This window comes from Melospiza georgiana, chromosome 9 (assembly GCF_028018845.1).
Source record: "Melospiza georgiana isolate bMelGeo1 chromosome 9, bMelGeo1.pri, whole genome shotgun sequence".
Classification (NCBI taxonomy): domain Eukaryota; kingdom Metazoa; phylum Chordata; class Aves; order Passeriformes; family Passerellidae; genus Melospiza; species Melospiza georgiana.
This window is the reverse complement of record NC_080438.1, coordinates 23,085,265-23,100,901: the sequence shown is the minus strand read 5'-3', so window position 1 is coordinate 23,100,901 and position 15,637 is coordinate 23,085,265.

Genomic DNA, 15,637 nt, shown 5'->3' with positions numbered 1-15,637 from the left:
AAACCCCAAAAAAGGAGCCAAGTCCTCTGACACATGCAGTTAACACTTCCATTGCCGGATAGGAAAGACATCCTTCTCAGGATGAGATTCCCACGCAGCTTGTGGGGAAGAGGTGCTGCTCACAAGCCTTGCAGCACATCCTCCAGAGCCTGTGGGTTCCTGGAGGCTTCAGAAGCTGTGACAGCATTAATAGATCTTGGGGAACCTGACAAATCACCAGACATTGTCCATGGATCACCTTGGGGACAGACAGGGAGTGAAACGTGGCTTTTAGTGCAGTCCAGCAGAGCAAACATATTCAACACCCTGCAGCTCTTTGGACTTTGTCTTTTCCCCCTCCTCCAAGGAGTAAAACAAGAAAGGGGAAGATGGATTTCCCCTTTTTTGGTTGTTTCACTGGTAAACCTGGGAAATAAATGCAAGAAATTAGCTGCCCCACATCAAGAAAGCACCTTTGGCAGTGTCTCCACCTCCATTAACAGCCTATTTCACTATTCAGTTTATTAAACATCTACACTAATACTGTTATTTACCTTTAAAACATAAAATAAAGTGGATATAAGACAAAGCCAAATTCTGTAGGACTTGAGGTGTAAGTGGGCATGGATCATCCCCTGAATATCTAGGGGTGATAGGGTTAAGAGCCTTAATTTTACTTTTTTCCCCTGTCTTTTTCAAGTCCATCCATTTACCAGTATTTTATTCCCAAAGCTCTTTCAGAGCTCCATGATGAATGTCAGATATCGCAATTACTGGCTCACTGGGCAGAGAGTGGTTCTATAGGAAGGTAATTGGCTATTTTTCCTGGCATGAATAATATTCACAATAATAGCCTCCCTCTCCATGGCTCTGAGAGCAGTTCTGCTGTGTGCTTTTTTCCCTGCAATGGGAACAGACACACTTTATGGCCCAGGCCAGGCTGGGTCAATAATAAAGGGAAGGGGAGGCAGAATTCCTGCTCCATGTAGAGCAGCATGAAAGGTCTTAGTCATCTTACACCCAACATAGAACTGCTGTGGGTTCCATCCTGTGATGGCTTTTCTCTTCTAGCCATTCATGACAAGTCCCAGAGGGAAATTTGGGGTGATGCCAATGTCTGAGTGCAGCCAGTCCCCTCATAAGGCAACCACACTGCAGGCCTGGGGCAGGGTGGACATGCAAGAGGGACTTTCTTCACAAAGAAACTGGCCAAGAGGTCCAGCAGAAACAAATGATTTGTTCTTTCTCCAGAAGAGAAGGTTGAAGGGCTTGCACAAAGCAACAGGAGCACTCAGGGACCAGGTCAGCCCTTTCCAAGGCTGTGGGTCCCAGAACAGCCACTGCTCCACGTTGTCTATCCCACTCTCCAAACCAGCACCTTCAGGCAGAGGTTAAGTCCTCCCCTCTTCCCTTCTCTAATTACACAATTTACTCCTTTTCTACTGTAATCAGCTCCTATTTATACAGCCCTGAGAGATCACAGGATAATCACCATGGGGAATAATCCTGTCATTTCCCTTGCTGTCTCTGCAGGATACTGAGTCCCTCCAGTACAAGCAAGGAGAGGGGAGGATGCCAAATATCTTCCTCGGGGACTCTAGAATTAGGCAAAAAAGCAGTTCAAAAATATTTATTGTTTATATTGTTTGTCCACATCAAACAGTGCCTGTCTTCCAGTCACCACCATGGTATGAGCTCATGGCACTCCCTGGGACCAGCCACTACCACATTTCCCTGGGACCACTGATACACTCACGTCCTGTGGATGCTGTGGCATTCCACTGGCCTCCTTGACCCATGTGATCTCCCTTCTTTTACACCCTCCCCCTTTTTTTCTTTTATTTTTGAGGCTCCTTCCTTTTCTATGGAATGCAGGCCTTCCCCTGCATTCCCCAGAAACGTTCCTCACAGAAATTTTAAGAAATGTTTTGGAAGAACTGGTGCTTCTAACCCAGCTCTTCACAGGCAAGAGAACTTATGACCTTTGTAACAGGCAGAAAACAGCATGAGGAGAGATAATATAAGAAAATATCTCCTAATGGAAGGACACCTCAGACCTTGTCTAACAGCTCCAGCCACTCTGCAATGGAAAGGAGAGGCTAAAATCTGTAATTATGACCAGAAGGGCAGAGGTACAGCTTTAACAAAATTCAGCAGTACCACCTGGATTTTCTCAGGTGAAGCTCTGAAGGGACCAGGACTGCAGGATGCACCAGCATGGCCTGACCATATTCACTTGAGAAATTAATTAAACATCCTTCCAGTTAATTCCTTTACAAACCACGAGAGGGAAACTGACAATGATCATACAAAGTTACTGCCAGCTGGAGTTGTGATCCCATCTCATCACCACCAGAGACAGCTCATCTGCCCTTCCAACTTACTGAGAGGGAAAACACCGAGTGCTTTGAAAACATGAACTTCAGGGGAGAGAAATCCTTTTCCTTTCTGGAGGCCAGGTGCCATTCCACACGCAGGCAGGTCACAGGCTGGAAGGAGGCAGGAGATCCCAGCCCTGCTCCTGGCACGTTGGCATGTTACACCCAACAGAGCACAGCCAGGAGCCCAGAGCGATGTGAGTCAGCGCTGACCCACATCCCACCCCCAGCCAGTGTGGGTGCTGAGCTGGCACAGCCTGCAGCCCTTACAGCTGTGCCTGGCAGGGGAGGGCTGACCTTCATCCCGCCCTCTCCATCACCCACTGCAACCAGGGCACAGCTCTGTGTCCCTCGGCGGGGTGGCGCAGAGTCCCAGTCACTCTGGAGGCTCCTCTCCCTCAAACATTACTGTTTCTTTTGGTTCATTTGGCCCCCGTCCCTTTAGCTCCTTCTTATTACTGTTAGAAGAGAAAAAAAATAAATCTTTGCTAATTGTGTTTATTTACAAAAAAGGCAGGCAGGAAGGAAGACGTGCAAAATCCTATTTCCTTAAAGCAGCAAAGGCAAAAGGAGCAGGGAAAAATCTCTCTAAGCTCTGAGCCCCAGAAATGCTGCAAGCTCACTTTCTTCCTCATGGGTTTGCTGCGTCCCTCTCCAAATACCTTCTTGTCCCTGTGCTGGAAATGGAGGACAGAGACCTGCACACCATGCTGAGCCACAGGCCATGTCATGAGATGGAGAATGGACCAGTGGCACAGAGACAGGAGAATGTGGGGTCGGTGGCATAGCAGGAAGAGGGATGGCCTGCAGGTAGTGCAACAGCTTCCTCCAGAGGCAAAGCCCTGGGCTTTCTCCTCCTCCACTGCTCCTGCATCCACCATTAATCACAGTCTCTGGCACTAATTGCTCATTAATCAGCTGATTCCTCTTCAGGCTCGTGACACTGGCTGAAAAGTACCTGTAAACACAGGCTCACCCACCAAGTCATATCCCCTCACTCAGAGAAAAACACCAGCAGCTTGAGTGCTTCAGGCATTTTCCCACTAGCCAGGACTGCTTCAGGAGCCAGCCCTTCATTCGGGTGGAAGGCAATCCCCACAGGGTATTTTCCCCTGCACCACCTTTCTGTCTAATTTAATTTTTTTTTTTTTTTGCCAGAATGTTTTTAAACATGCATAAGTCTGACTCAGCAACCCAAAATACTTCATTTGATGCAAAGCAAAATGTTCTATTTTGTTTACAAGCTAATTAGCCAGTCTTATCTCGCTCACCTTTATAAGCACATGCAAGCCCACAACACAACCTGTGAATATGAAAAAGCTTGGATTTAGGAAATATCAGAATCAAGCTATATTGGCACTTCCAAAATCACATCCCTCCTTTCTTATGGGGAGGATGGAAAGCTGAAATGACTTCCCAAATTCAGCTTGATTTTGCAAATTGGTTTAGCCCTGCTGAAGGTCCATTTTTTGCAGGAAATTCACAATCAGTTACAATTTTCCTTGCCAAGCTCAGACACTCAGAGAGCACTCAGAGAGCTGCAGAGCAAATCCAAGGGCAGATCTCAGCCTTATGGACCCTGGACAGCTCCTGATCCTGCTGGGCCCTCACCAGGTAACAAGGGATGTGTCACTTCTAACCACATGGGACTGCTGTCCCTAACCCTTTTGTCTTGGGTTAGAGAGCCCTCCCTCTGGCAGGAGAAAAAATATTATTCTCTCTGCCCCTTTGATTAAATCTCAATATAAAAATAAAAAATCTGGCTTCTATAAGTAATGGCTCAGGACAGAGGAAACATCATTTCACTGGGGCAATTAGAGCAGTCTAATTAAACCCAAGCCTTCCGATCAGGCTCTGCTGATTAACTGGGTTACAGGCACTCTGGATTATATTAATGAAATGAATCAGTTAATTATATGACAATCAATAAGAAGCAAAAAGTAGGACAAGCAATTTGCCTTTAAATGACCATCTAAATTCATCAACATGATACATGTTTGTAAGTGTTAAGGGAAGGGGCAGGCATGACAGATCTCTTAGGCACTAAGGCTTCATTTCTGATAGCTGCAATTCCTGAAAAGCAAAGAACTGACAGCATCTCCCTGAAAAAAACAATTGCTTTTTTATAATAGCTTGGAAAACAAACAGGGCTTCAGTGAACAAGTCTACTGGGAAAGAAGACCCAAAAAACAAACAAACAAAAAACAAAAAAAAAACCATCAAACTTAGGGCTTTAATATACTGAAAGTCTTAGTTTAGAGTTGTGAGCTCCAATAGTCAGCACTGCTTTGAACCAGAGACATTGTGGTCTTGAATGATTATCTGACTTAGAGCTCCCATCCAAATTGAAAACCTTGATGAAGTGGGAGCTGGAAAATGACATTGTTAAAGAGGCAATTTTTGCCCTGAAAAGCTCACAGCCTGAATGGAAAGACTTAAAAAAATACGGAGGAAGAACTATTTCGTGAAAAATACAGAACTATCTGTTGTTCTCATTTTGCTGGGTTCAAAACAGGCAGACTGTGAGGGGTTTTTCAGCATGTGTAATGAGGGCTTTTAATCATTTGGGGTTTTTAAAAAAACAACAGAAAGCATTACCAAGCTGACTATTGAGAAGTTCTCTCTGAAAGGAGGGTTTTCAGTCAAGCTAAAAAGCAATAACATTTTCAGGGGAAAAAAAAATCAGTGAAAATGTCAAAAAAAATGAAATGTCTGACAAGCACAACAATCTTTCCAGCCTTGAAAAAGGGGATTGGGTATTTTATTTTTGACTTTCTGCTTTATGATTTCAGCTGGATGGGTAATGCAGAATCAGGAAGGTGACTTTCCCTCCACTGGAGATGGAGACCTCAGGACCAGAAGGATGAGTTTTACCTCAAGCCATTCCTGCAATCACAGACTCACTTAGGTAAGCAGGGACCTCTGGCAGTCTGTGGTCCAGCTTCTCGTTTCAATTTCCAAGGACCAGCTTCAAAGATTAAATCAGTTTGCTCTGGGCATTTTCTGGTCAAACTTTGAAGATCTCTGAGGATGGGTGCCCCAACCCCTTGTCCCATTCACACTAACTCAAGTTTTCAGCCTTCTGGTTCAGTGCCCTGATGAAAAATGTCCTAATGCCTCTCAGTGCCCTGGGATTGTCATGGAAGGAGATCTGGGATGTGCAGTGGCATCTACAGTCGTGGGGGAAGTAGCCTCTGCAAGGAAGAGATGTGGGCCTGAACCTTTTGAAACTTTCAGGCTCTGTGCACAGCAGGGACAGGAATAATTGAGTGTGGGTGCCTCATCCAAGGCAGCCGTGCTGGACACACCAAGCCCCACCACAACACAGACCTCAAGATTCTGACACCTTGTTTTCTCCTCCTGTATGAGAATGTTTATGAGTCTCTGCAGAAAAAGAAAAAAAAAAAAAAGAAAAAAAAAAAAAACTAAAAAGGAAGAACCTCAATGCCACAGCCTGGAGTGCCAGGCAAGGAATTGACTTGCAAGCTGTGGGCAATCACTTGCCATCTTGTACAGGAAGTGGATCAAGCTACTGGGGGACTTTCAGCTCAAAGAAAACACTGTAAAAAAGCAGCTGAAACTGCCAGGAAGCAGAGGAAAGCGGATTGCAGTGAGATGGCTTTGCTGTCCCAGTGGCAGGTTTTACTGACAGTAAGAGCTCCAGGCTCCTGGAATTGCTTTCCCAAATTCTCTCCAGCTGGCTGCCGAGTTAGAGCCTACAGAGAGTGAAGGCAAATACCTTTCATCTTTTTTAAGCTTTATTTTTGAAGGAAGCAGAATTATTCTGCTGTTCTCTTTATTTTTTTTTTTTTCTTTTTCCTAATAACTTTTAAATCCTTTGGCTGCTTGCACCAAATTTTTCACAGGGGAACCAGACATGCCATTCTGACAGGTCTGGAGTAAACAGGCAGCTGGGGAGAGGAGAGAGAAACTCTGCTAGTGCAAAATGCCTCTTGACAGCCACACCGGAGCATGAAACATCTCATTTACAGGACACCACAGACTCCCAGCAGAACTCAGCCTTCAGGAATAACTCCATGGGAAACAGGCTGTGCCACCTACCATTCCCAAGTAACTTGTCCTGCTTTACAGCAGGGTTTTGCAGTTTGCTCTGAGCAATTCCTGTGTGCAAGCAGCAATAATTTCTAGCACGGATGGAGGTTGTGCTCAGGGCTGCTTTAGTCCTCAGCTGCTGGAGCCACCACATGGGCAGCTGTTAAAGAGCTCTGCTGCATCCTGTATCATCAGGCATAAACCATCAGATGCCACACAGCATCCTTCCCCTCAACACTGCAATTCCATGCCCAGTTTTGGATACCCAGTCTCAGTGTGTTAGGAGGTGAGAAGTGACCAGCATTATCAAAACCTTTGAAAATAGGAAGTGCAGAGGGAAACTGAAAACGATGTGATTGTTTTAAACTCAGGAAAGGGGAAAATGAGATCAATCTGCAAATTTATAAGAAGTTCTTGCAAAGTAGGGCATCTTCTGTGTGATGGGAAGTAAGAAAGGAAAGTGGTAGGCTCGAGTGGCAGCTCAAGAGGATATGTCTGGGTCAGAAATTAGGGAAAACCTTGTCTGGACAGGGATGGCCTTCAACTGCTGCAGTTTTTAAGAGCAGGCAGTACACCCTTCACCTGGCTTCATGCTTTGGACCCCTAGACCTCCCTCTTGATTTAAGTTCTAGTTTTCCGTAAGAAACCACCATCTCTGAGGAGACACCAGCAGCTTAATGCTCTGTTTGAAATAGATGGGCAGGACACAAGTCTTAGAAGAGAAGATGTCATTTTTTCAGCTTGCCTGGTGTGCTCAGTGCTGCACAAAGCCCAAGGAGAACTCCTACTCCATTGCTTCAGACAATAAGGATGCTGCAAATTCCAGATTATTATTCATGCCTAAATGTCTTATGTGTATTCAGGAAAACCTTAGGACTTGCCTCCATGCCACAACTAAACTACAGTGGGTCGACATTTTAAAAGCTCCACTGAATCCATATTCAGTAAGAACAATGTGATTTTTTGCCAATTTAAACTCAGTCAAACCACTATCCCACTATGTAGTGGTCTGGATCTGGACATTGGCATTTCTCTCCAGGACATTTAAGTGTCTGCAGCAAATCAGCCCTTGCAGCTTGAATTGAAAAGGTCACTCACACAGGAAGCACGTATCACACAGCCCCCAGACCTCTCTGCTTGCAGGAGCAAAGAAGCCACTGCACACATCCAGGATAGATGTGCAGTGCATGTGGATGCTCATGCTGGACACTGCTGATGCCCCCTGAAGATTAGGAAGAAGGCTTTTCCCCTTCAAAGGCCACTCACCGACTTGTTCTTCTTGGAGGGTCCCTTTGAAGGCACGAGGGCTCTGATTGTGCCACACACAGTCTGATCAGCAAACCTGGCACGTCTCTGTGCAGGAAAGGAAATAAAAACCACCTTGATCACTACTTGCCTTTTACCTTAACCAAGCCTGCCTTGATCTCACAAAACCCAGGGTGCTTGGAGTACAGAGGCACAAGTTCAAAGAGACAGCAAGAAGTTAATCTGAAAGCAAAAGGTGCTCTTCAGGCAGGTGGGAAGAAGTAATTAGAAAGCACAGCTATTCCAAAGCTCCAATAAATGACATCAAGGCAGCCATTATACACTCACTGAAGCACGAGGGTCCTTCACTCTTGTCAATCAAGGAAAAAGAAATGCACAAGACTCTAGGCATTTGGGCCAGACTGCAAAGGCAGGAGCTCCAGGGCTCCTCATCACCCTGCTCTGCTCAAGGCAGAGACTCTGCAGGAAACAAGCAGTGTCAGGAGCCCCACTCCTTCAAAACACTTTTTTTCCTGCTTAGTTGTGTTCCTCCTATCCCCACTGCCATCAATATTTACTCTGCTTCATGAGTTCTGTGGTGCTCCATGAGGTTCAGCTTTCCACAGGCAATGTCCCATTTGTGTTACCCATCAAGATGTACTGTTTTTTTACTTCAGCATTTTAGTTATTATTTAATTCACCTTCAGAAACTGTAGCCTGTCCCACTCTGAAGCCTGATGGCAAATCAAAGGGCACTCTTCTGAGACTCCCAGCCCCAGGCAAATGTAGCCCTGGATTCAGGATTCTGTTGCTTCAAAACTGCAGTTGCAGAGGGAGATTCCTTCCTTCCTAGCTCTTCCATCTCTAGCTCCTTGTCTGTAAAACACAGCTGATCACTGCACAGATTTTGTCTGTGTGGGCTGTGAGCTCTTGGGGGCTGTCCAAGGACACTGCAGGCGAGCAGCCCCTCTGTCAGACAACAGAGGATGACCTGCACGAGCCGAACACAGGCAGGTTGGCAGAGAGAGATTGCATCTTTTATCAGAAAAATTGATTCACAAAATCCGAGAGGAGCAGTTTTCTCTCTGTGAGCAACATCAATACACTCATATGGATCCACAGTCAGTGTTTTTCCAAAGCATTTCACCACCCCATTTCAACATCCCTTTCTATCCTGACTGACATTTAGACAACTGCTTCCCAACTCAAGCTTTTCACACCCCACAGGTAGGCCTGAGTCACAGGTGGCAGGGATGCAGACCCAAACCCTCTGTTCTGCACCAGATGTGTGCCAGCTGCAGCAGAGCAGCACGAGCTGCAATCCTCTGCTCAGCTGCCCCTGGCTGAAGGAGCAGGTGGAGGTTGTGGTACCCAGGAAGGAAAGTGGTGCCCCTGGGCAGCACAGAACATCCCTTCTGCAGGCCAGCAGCTCCTCCCTCCTTCTCCCCAAGCCCAGGAGGCACCAGCCACATTATACAGCATGATGCTGCTTCTGATCCTTGAGGGCTCAGGGAATTGCCTGGACACTGAGTCCTGCTGGACTTGGGTAGGTGCCCGTGTGAGTCTGTGATTCCAGCCTCTGCTGTCAGCTCTGCTCACAGGCAGATCCCTCTGAGCCACCCAAGCCACTGTGGAGCTGGGGCTGCCAGCAGCAGTAGGAGCCCTTTCCCGTGCTGTAAGCACTGATCCCTCCTAAAACCTGAAGCGATCACATTAATCAGTTTGCTTCGAAGTAGGCCATGTGAAATGTGTTTGAGCCTGGCTGATAAAATGGGGAGAGGAAGAAGTGCAAGGAGATTAGAAAGGAATCGTGCTTAATTTGGGAACATCTCTGAAGATTTATTCCAAAGCATGAAAGCCATGGAGAACGCTCCCGCCCAGAGATTAAAGATGCTGTGACTCACATCTCTGAGGCCTGACAATAGCTTATTCAGGAGAGCTGCCTGTAGCCACGAGACACAGGATACTGTTTTCCCAAGGCATTTCAATTTTCAAAAGAAAAAAAAAAATTAGACTTCATTAATTTCACCAAATAACATGAGACACCATCAGCCCCATCTGTCCCAAACGGGCTGTAGATCTCCAAGCTTTTGTCAGTCTGAGAAAAACCAGAGCCTCCAGTTGGAGAGAACTTCCACCTTCTGGCATTTCCTATTGCATTTGGCCTCCAAACAAAAGCAGAGAGAAGAAGCCAATGCAAAGCCCTTGCTGCTCATGGGGACAACCATTGCTTGCCTATGTCTCCTTCTTCCACAGAAATTAAATCCAGGGGCATTCAGCTGTTTTATCATGTCCTACCTGCTGCACATCCTCACTGTGTGAGGATCACACAACTCCTGAGCAGGTGTCCCCATACTCTGGGGAGGGTCACTAAATACTGGCAGAGTGGATGGTGCCAGGACCTCAGCATCTCTTTCCCCACGAGCTCATGATGGTCCCACTGTCCATGCCAACTCCAGGTGAGCCTTCACAGGAAAGAAGGTGGCACCTGCAAGAAGGTGTGTGTAGGAATTAGTCTTGTGGTTTCTGCTTTGCTTCTCTCATTAGGTGCAGAAGGGAAGGGGAGATGCAGGCACAGGGAAGAGTGGCAGAGCAGCCATGGCACTGCGTTGCTGCTGCACAAGAGGCTCCCCTGCATGACTGTACCCCAGATCATCTTTGGTACAGCATTACAGATGGTCCTGGCTGAGTAGCTGCCACTGCTGCTCCTTGTTCTGTTCTCCAACATAGCAGGAGCAGAGACAAGCCCAGCCCCATAAGAGGCTTTGGAGACTTTGTTTTCATCTTCCTGCTGATGGGAAAGGACAGCCAGAGTCTGCTGAACCTAAAAGGCTGTGTACCAGCTTTAGGCATGCAGGTAATTGTACTCATCTCCCATACATCATCCTGGGAACAGCAGCCTCTCTTGCCAGATCTAATGCCCTTTATGCCATTTCTCTTGTGGAACCAGCTTGAAATTGATTTTGAAACAGAAGCAAGAGGCTGTATCAGTTTTCCCCTTGGAGGTGTGACAGCCTGCCTGCTTTCTGCCAGGTTAGGTTATTTCTGTTCTCTGCTGCATGTGTGTGTGTTCAGGATCCATCTTCCCCAGGTCAGGCTGGTGGGGAGAGGAGATGACTGATGACACAACGTGGCAGAATGACAGCCACCCCCACACTTCACTCTGTGTCCATCTCCTGCATTTTGTTTGACAGGAGAAGGGTTCAAGGCAGAGATCTGCAGGACATTCCTTCTCTGCAGCTTATTCAGACCTTTCCAAATCATGAAATCCATCTGCCAAGCTCTGAAAGAAAACTGAGCTTAAGGGTTAATGCACAAGGTTGCCTCACCTGTGGCAAGAGGATGCCATCAAAAGGCATCCCCAGATTTCTAAGCAGTGAAAGGTCATAGGATTACTTCATGTCTTTTTCTTGAGAATTTGTCTCTCTAACTCAAACCTGTAGCACCAAGAACATGCAAAGAGATGACAGCCATGCCCACAGGTGCCCCTCTTCTTCTGTAGCTGTGCAGCAACATCACAATCTTCTGACTGGAGATGGAGTTGCAGAAAACCCAAAATCAGAGAGTGCAATGGCATTTATTTTTTTTTCCCACACAGCTTTCAGTTAAAATATTAACAAAGCAGTCAAGATTTCCCCTATTCTTAAATAAAAATCTTCTACCACCATCTGTTCTTGAGGGTTCCTGTTAACAGCACAGTGTCACTGAGCAAACACAGCTGCTAGATGTGGGCTGGGGCAGTCAGAGACACTGCCAGCTGGTGTAGACCTGGTGTGAAGATCCCTCCAGCCCAGCCAGAACCCAAGCAGGACTGGGGGAGCCTTCGCAAGGTTAGTCCATCCTCCCAAAAGAGTCTGAACACATATTTGTTCAACCTCCCCTTTGAAACCTCCTCAGAATGGCAGAGTTACAGAATGGTTGAAGCTGTCACGGCCTGATGGTCAGCTGGTCTGCATGGCTCAAGCAGGGACACCTAGAATTGTTTGCCCAGGACCATGTCCAGTTAATTTTTGAATCTGTCCAAGGATGGAGACTCTACTCTGGGCAGCCTGTACCAGTGCTGAACCACCTGAGTGTACTGGTGGTGTCTGGGGCAGTTCCTCAGGTGCAGGACTTTAAATTCTTGCTGAACTTCATAAGGTTCCTGTCAGCCCATTTCTCTGGTATGTCAAGGCCCCTCTGGATGGCAGCAGGACCCTTGGGTGTATCAGCCACTCCTCCTGTCTTGTATGATCAGCAAACTTACTGGGGCTAAGCAGATTCTCACTCTTACCCCATCATTCCCATGGTTAATAAAGATTTTGAAGAGGACTGGGTCCAGTACTGACCCCTGGGACACACTGTTACCTGCTGGATTCCAACTAGACCTTGTGCTGGTGATGGGCCCCCCCTGGAATGACCCTTCAGACAGTTTTCAATGCATTTCACTCCCTGTTCAACACAGAGGTCTTGCTTTTGTCTGCAAATCTGTTGTTATGCTGCACTGTTCTCCCTCCTGGGACTTTTTTCCTTCCTCAATGCCTTTTGAAGCTGATTTTCAAGCAGTGCCTCCTCACACCTGGCTAAGCCTTGGTGCCACATCCAGGGGCAGGTGGGAGAGATGCTGCTCTTCACAGTGTGCTCTGTCACTGGGGTGGCCCTGGTTTGCACAAAGCACAGGCTCATCCAGCAATGTTTCATGTCTGTGCATCTGAGCCTCTTGTTTTCAGATTACCCCAGGGCTGGTTTTATTAGTGGTTGATTGAGTGGTCTCAGCATGGTTCTCGTGGAATACCCACATTTTCTGCTCACCATGGAGCAGATGGAAATGTTCTCAGTGAGACACTCATGCATGTGCATTATCTACAGAGGAAATATCCACATCTCAGGTCTTATTGCTGCTGCCAACAATGCCCCCTGTCAGCTCCTGGGGAAATTTGACTGATATTTATTTGGGCACTATCAGAACGGAGCACTGGCAGAAAATTCCCCAACTCATGTAAAAATGCCATTGATTCTCCTGGTAGAAAATCTTCAAATGCTGTAAATACCCTATTGAAATTGTTTGGGTTTTTTTTTTTTTTTTTGTCACTGTGTGTTGAAATCTTGACAAAAAGCTTGGGGAAAAAAGTTCCTTATGAATGTTTTGACCACTGTTTCAAAGAGAGTGTGATTAATAAACACAATGGGCTTTTTTTTCCCACTTGACCTGCCCTTTATACCTGCTGGAGTCTTCTGAGTGAACAAGATTAAGGTATGAAAGATTTAAGGAAGCAAAACCACCAACAGATCTGGAAAAGACAGATCATTAAAAAGAAGCACCAGACACTCCCATTTAGGGTATTCTGGAACTGACATTAAGCCATTTTTTGTGCTGCCCAGGGGTTATATGGCTTTAGAAAGGACACACAAAGCCAACCCTATGATTGGAATTGTAATTTTGGCACCCTCATGTTAGGAGGAACAAGGCAGCAAGGAAACAAGTGGAACTGTGCTCTCAGCAGCTGGAAATGGATGCTGTGGTTGATGCACCTGCACAGCACAAACACATTCAGATTTATATGTATGGCTGAGTGAATGATCACCCTGCATATTCCTGTTTGTCTGCAGTACTGCAGACCTCTTTCCTCTTCCACCTACCATTCTTAATTATTGTTGGTTTGGGATTTTTAATGTTAGAAAGAGCCATGCTCATTCTCTAACCATCGTCCTGGATCCAGATTGGCCCTCCATGACCACAAATATCCTATAGTCAAAATTCTAATGTTCTCAACAGAACACAAGAGGTGTAAATATTTCATATTAGTAGAAACTGGGTTTTTCTTGATCCCTCACATGTAGACACAGGTTCCTGTAAATTCTATTCTGGATCCTGTGAAATGCTGAATGGCAGAAAACAGTGAGGCACCAGGCTCAGGCCATGCTTGCATCGATTAGCTGAGCCTCAACTGATGTGTGGATGTTTTATTCTTTGTTCACTAATGTACCTTCAGCAGCACTAATGAAATTCCCTTTGAACAAGTGGGAACAGGTGATCACACAATTATGTGTGTCTTGTCTGTCTGGATGATTCAGTCTCATGTTGTTGTCATAGCAGCATGTCCCCATCGCGGGCTCGCACATCGAGGCAGGTCTGGTTTGCAATTTCCAAATAATAAACAAAGCCTGGTGCCCTGCTTTGATAGAAGGGAATTTGTTGTTATTGGGACTGTGACTGTGGGAGGAAAAGTGGAGCTGATTGTCAACACCCTTAGAACAGCCCTGTAAGGAGTTCCAATGGTACAAACTCAGCCCCAAATGGGACACAGCACCAGGCTGTGGGAAAGACTTAAATGAGTGTCACACACATCCTGAGAGCCAGCAGGTCCTTGGGGTCACACAGAGAGCACCTCTGCTGGGCAAATCTCTTGGTACTGCTTTTGAAGGAGCAGCTCTCCTTGCAGCTGATCCCTGCAAGTTCATAGTGACAAACACAGAGGCAGATTTTCAGTCAGGGTGCACCCTCTGACTAATTCAACTTGTTTCATACAGGGAGGGCCTGAGCGACTGCAAGTTCATTTGAGGTTGATTTCAACCAGTTGTGGTTTGGGGCATATGTTCAGAGAGCACAAAAAGCCAACTTGCACACAGATGGGTAAAGGAAGAAGAGAGTGGAGATCCTGAAAGAACCCTGCCTAGGATCAGTCTGAGCACCACTAATTTTCCCTATTTTTTTTTCCCTCTGGCAGACAGAGCACAACATGATTCAAGTGCCTAAGGAAATTTTCAATCATACTGAGAGAGAGAGGAAACTACAAAATGGGATGGGATTGCTCTGCGATGCTGTGACCCGTGTGCACCCAGAGCTCTGCCTCAAATTGGAAGAAAAGTGCCAATTAATCTGACACTGAGGAAGGCACAGGCAACAAAACCATTTCATGTCTGCTCATTTCCCCCCATGACACGTAGTCCTCTCCACCTTGCTAATTGGAGAAAGCTTGCTAACAGCAATCTTATGTGGGTTTAATTAAATATCTTTTGAATGCCTCTGAGCAGTGGGAAAAGCTGGTGGAGTCATTCCAAGTCTGACACACTTAGGATGGGCTTCAAATCTGGAGCTCGTTGCTTCATCAATGAAAAAATGCAGAGGCTGTGGGAGCACTGAAGGATCTCTAATAACTACAGGCTGACAACATCTGGCTGCAAAAGGCAGCATCTCCCATATCCTGCAGTCCATAATGCTGCAGAGAAGATGCTTGGTCATCCTGCGGCAAAGGAAGGGCACTGAGGGAGGGAGACACTCTGCAAGGGACATGGGCAGGGTGAGGATGCTGCTGTTGTGTCCTGAGGAGAAGGAGGCCCATAAGGGGGTGAAGCTGTGAAGAGGGCAGGAGAAGAGAGGAAGATGTGCTCTGGGAAGGGGTCAGTGGAGAGAGGAGCAGCAAGCACCAGATGTGCTGGGGCACAGCTCTGTCCCAAATCCACAAAAAACACTTTGGCAGGTCTGTTCAGTGGGTGTTGAGTGCTCCAGGTGAAGAGAAGGATTCCTGCCTGGGGATTGGGCCTGACATGTGATCAGACCATTTGTACCCTAAATAGGAGAAGTCATTTTATGAAGGGTGAATTTGGGCATGTGTGGATAAAGGAGGAGCATGCCATGGGTATCAGGTAGGCTGTGGGCAGGTAGATGCCCTTGTAGAAAAGTCAGACCCCAAGCCAAAGCCTCAGCTATGGCACAACTTTTCCCATTTCTTAAAAAAAGAACCTATTCCACCTCCCCATCCTAGGAGGAGACAGGGAGTGGTGCATACAGGCTGAGTGCTGCAGGAGAGAGCTTGCAAATAATCTGAGAGCAACAGAAAAAATTTCAACAAGACCTTGAAAGAGTCTATTTAGCTTATCAGAAAGGAGGTCAAGAGGTGATTTGATTACAGTGCCTAAGTGCCGTCAGCAGAAGAAAACGCCAGTTTCTAAAGAGCTTTTTAATCTATCAGAGAAAGCCGGAACAAGAGCCAGTGGCTGGG